The sequence below is a fragment of the Vombatus ursinus genome, unplaced genomic scaffold (genome assembly GCF_900497805.2).
Source record: "Vombatus ursinus unplaced genomic scaffold, bare-nosed wombat genome assembly UNPS02014778.1, whole genome shotgun sequence".
In the NCBI taxonomy this organism is placed as follows: domain Eukaryota; kingdom Metazoa; phylum Chordata; class Mammalia; order Diprotodontia; family Vombatidae; genus Vombatus; species Vombatus ursinus.
Genome location: NW_020954556.1, coordinates 46,228,937 through 46,233,739, shown reverse-complemented (window position 1 = coordinate 46,233,739; position 4,803 = coordinate 46,228,937).

Here is a 4,803-nt window from a genome sequence, read left to right as displayed (position 1 = left end):
TATCTATCTATCTATCTATCTATCTATCTATCTATCTATCTATCTATACATACATATAATTTTTTCCCTCCCAATACCCTAATACTGACAAAGGATTCATGAGTTACAAATATCATCTTTCCCTGCAGGAATGTAAACAGTTCAACCTTAATAAGTGTCTTACGATTTCTCTTTCCTGTTTACCTCTTCCATGTTTCGCTTGAGTCTTGTATTTGAAAGTCAAATTTTATATTCAGCTCTGGTCTTTTCCTCAGGAATGCTTGAAAGTCCCCTATTTCATTGAATGACCATTTTTTACCCCTGAAGAATTATACTCAGTTTTGCTGGGTAGGTGATTCTTGATTGTAATCCTATCTCCTTTGCCCTCCGGAATATCATACTCCATGCCCTCTGGACCCTTAATGTAGAAGCTGCTAAATCTTGTGTTGTCCTGACTGTGTTTGCACAATACTTGAATAGTTTCTTTCTGGCTGCCTACAATATTTTCTCCTTGATCTGGGAATTCTGGAATTTGGCTACAACATTCCTAGGAGTTTTCCTTTGGGGATCTCTTTCAGGAGGTAATTGATGGATTCTTTCAATTTCTATTTTGCCCTCTGGTTCTCAAATATCAGGTCAGTTTTCCTTGATACTTTCTTGAAAGATGATGTCTAGGCTCTTTTTTTGATCATGGCTTTCAGATAGTCCAATAATTTTTAAATCATCTGGATCAACCTGGCTTGCCTCACCAAAAACTGGGGTGGACAGTTTATAATAATTGAGGAAATACAATCTGAGCTATACGATGTATTAGCAAAACAGGTATGATAAACAAGTGTTTGGACTGCCTGGGGAGTCCATTGATCATTGATTATGCATGTTTTGCTAATAAAGGTATAGTTCAAATTGTATTTCCTGTTATTTTCAATTATCCTCCACAGATCCCAGGCAAGTCATCTCTCATAGTTGGGCCTCAGTTTCCCTATCTATAAAATGGTTTCTAAAGTACCTTTCAGCTCTAGCATTCTTTTTTTTATTAATTTATTTTGATTTATCAACAAGTAACCTTCCCCAGCCTTCAGAGTAAAGCAATGTTAGGGGTAAACCTTCCCCAGCAGTGTAGGGGCAAACCTTACTCTTGCCAGAAGAATTTAAAATAAAGGAGAATCCAACCTCCAAGGGCAGTCTTCCAGGAAAAATTATTTTCCAGTTCAGTTGTTTTTCCAATGAGATATTTCACATTCACTTCTATTTTTTTCATTCTTTTGGATTAGTTTTACAGTGCCTTGATTTCTCAAATAGTCACTAGCTTCCAATTTCTCCATTCTAATTTTTAAGGAAGTATTTTCTTCAGTAAACTTTTGGGCTTCCTTTTCCATTTGGCCAATTTTGCTTTTTAGGGCATTCTTCTCCTCATTGGCTTTTTGGACCTCTTTTGCCATTTGGGTGAGGCTATTTTTTAAGGTGTTATTTTCTTCAGTATTTTTTTAGGTCTTCTTTAGCATCACTCTCAGTTTTTCCTCTACTTCTCTTACTTGCTTCTCAAAATACTTTTTGAGTTCTTCCATGGCCTGGGATCAATTCATATTTTTCTTAGAGACTTTGGATGTAGGAGCTTTGACTTTGTTGTCTTCTTCTGGTTCTATATTTTGATCTTCTTTGTCACCAAAGAAAAATTCTGTTGTCTGACTTTTTTTGTGCCTTTGTTTGCTCATGATCCCAGCCAATCATTTAACTTTTTAACTCTTTGTTAAGGTAGGTCTCTGCTTCCATTGTGGAGAATGTACTGTCCCAAGCTTCAAGGGTTTTGTGCAGCTGTTTTCAGAGATACTTCTAGGGACCTGTAAGTTTTCAGTTCTTCCAAGGTGGTATGATTAAGGGCGAGGTGTTTACTCCTTTCCTGACCTGTGCTCTGGTGTATGAGTGACCACAAGCACTCTTTTCTGCCTTGGAACTGTGAGGAGGATTCCTTCTCCACCAAGGCACAAGCTCCACCATGCCAGCCCCTGGATTGCCACCCAGAACTGTGACTCGGGTCCAAGCACAGGCAAAGCAAGAGAATCCTGCCTCAGCACCAGCCAAGAGATCCTTGCAATCTCCCTTTGATCAGCCACTCGATTCCCCCTCAGTCTGTGGGCCAGAAGCTCTGGAAGCAGCCGCCACCCCAGCGCTGTGCCAGGACTGGGGCTGGGACTGAGCTTCTCTCTCACCACAGTCACAGACTTTTCTTACTGACCTTCTAAGTTGTCTTTGGAATTTGTGGGTTGAGAAGTCTGGAAACTGCCACAGTTGCCCGTGATTCAGTCTTCTGAGGCCTTCTGTAGGTTTGCTGAGGCCTGGTCTTTGCCTGTGCACCCACGCTGACCTGTGTTTCTCTCCCACCCTGGTGCGATAGACCTTTCTAATCAACCATCCAGGTTGTCTTGGGCTAGAAAATTGTTTCACTCTGTCTTTTTGTGATTTCTGATGCTTCAGAATTTGTTTAGAGTCATTTTTTACAGGTTTTTGGAGGGGTTTGGGAGAGAGCTCAAGCAAGTCACTGCTTTTACTCCACCATCTTGGCTCTGCCCCTGGGCTTTGAATTTTAAAGGTGCTTAATAACCCTGGAAAATTCAGATTTTGGTTTTGTGGTTGTAAATCCAGATTTGATTTGGTTGAAATTTGTTCTATAACTAAATTATAATGTGGTAAAATGTGTTCTATTAATTGTGACTCAAATGCAAAAAAAAAAAAAATACTGGGAAAATGCCAGGAAATCTGAATTATACTCCAGTCTTAGAAATGCGTTAGTTGTGTGATCTTAACCAAGTTATTTTATCTCTGTTTCCTGATCTGTAAAGAGAAAAGTAATAATAGTACCGATCTCCAAGGGTTGTTCTGAGGACCAAATGATATAATGATTGTGAAGTGCTTAACACAGTGACTGGCACATGGCAAACACTATATAAATGTTGATCATTGTTATTATTATTTCTTTAAGTGAACGTAATTGCATATCAAGTTTTAGATCTGATTAGTATAAAATGCAAAGGTGATAAAAATTAATGATTTTCTATGTAAGATAATCTGGAAATGAATTCAGCTGAATTGATATCATATGACTGATAAAGAAGTTTTGTTTCATGTTTTAAAATATGATTTTGTATATGTTATTATTGTGTTCCTAAATTCTCTTATATTGTGAAATCTGAGAAACCATTGTATCAGAAATGCTGTTAGAAAAACTTTTTTTTAAAAATCTAGATGCTATTACATTATGAATTGAGATATTAAAAGAATGTGATTAAAAATAGACATTTAAAACCTGTTAAATATGTAATGGGATATATTTTATCTTCAAAAAAATAATAATAATGTTTACTATAATAGTGAGTTTTCATTTGAAAATTTGGGGTTATCATTTGTAAAAATTACGAAAATGTCTAAGGTGGTTTAAAAATGTAACTTCAGTTCATTGATATGAGTCAGCTATCATGCATTCACTGTATATGTAATTTGAAGAACTCTATAATGTGGTTATTTTTAATTTATAAGTAAAGGATGAATGACATGTTAGGGAAACTGTTAGGGAAACATGAGAAAATGAATAACATTCAAGCCCTAAGCTGTGATTAGTGAAATTTTGCTATTTGTGGAAAAATTTCTTGGGACTATAATATTGTTTTGAGTTTTTATTATAGGGATGGTTGTCTGAATTGTCATGAAGCTGATAGTAGAAAATTAGCATGTACTACATTCTGAGAACTGCTACAGGTGGGTGTCTTGTCCCTGGGAAGAGTTAAGAGGACGATCTTGGCATGGCCTAAGGGAAAATCCTTTTGATTCAGTTTCTCCCATTGTGCTATTTTAACAGGAAATTTCCCTGCCTGGTTAATCCTGAGCCTGGCTTTTGATAGTTGTAACTATGTCCCTCCTTTTCTTTTCATAGCAAATTTCTATAATCAGGGCAAGTGAGCAGTAGAAGTTTTGTCAAGTACAGGACTAAATCTATTAGTTAATAGATTGATACTAGAACATCTCTGAGTTATCATAGGGTGCAAGTATGAAAAATCTTACGATTTTAATCTGTATTTTTGGCCAGATTGTATCATAGGGATGATATCCTCCTACGGGGGGATTTAGACAAAGCAGTAAGACAAAGGTATAATGTAAAAGTTTTCTAATTAAATGGAATAGGAAATTTTGAGAAAGCAACAGGATTAGACTATTTTCTCCAAGAATTATATTCATATGTATATGATTGACTTTCAAATGTATCTAGCATGGAATCAGGCTTTGAGTATGTTTTTAGTAATAAGTTCTCAAATTTGGATTAACAGTTTTACATATAAAATTGCACTGATACTTATAAAGAAAGTAAAATTATTTCCTGCTTTCAAATGTCTGATAATTTTAAAAGACAGAAGGATTCATTTTATAAGTCAGACCCTTAAGAACTTTTTTTTTTAGATTCTTATATCAGGTACAGGGTTTAGGTAAAGAAAGAAATAGTAAGTGGTGTATAAAAACTGAAACTCTCTAATGTCTCAGGTGGATTGTGGGTTCCTAATTTGATATTCTTCTTATAGCTCTGTTGTTAATAAGATTAGCTCCATAAAACTTGAACTGATTTTTACCATATGAACTAGTTATTGGAAAACCAAATGTAGTGGGTTTACTAAATTACATTAAATCTTGCTATTAGCAGATTTTAGCAGAATTATCTAGGCATCTAGATTATCACATAACAAGTACTTTGGACCAGAGAAGCAGAGCCCCATTCAGAACTGTCCTGAGAATAAGACCTATTCCAGAATGTCCAAGAGAAGATATTTTCAAGGACCA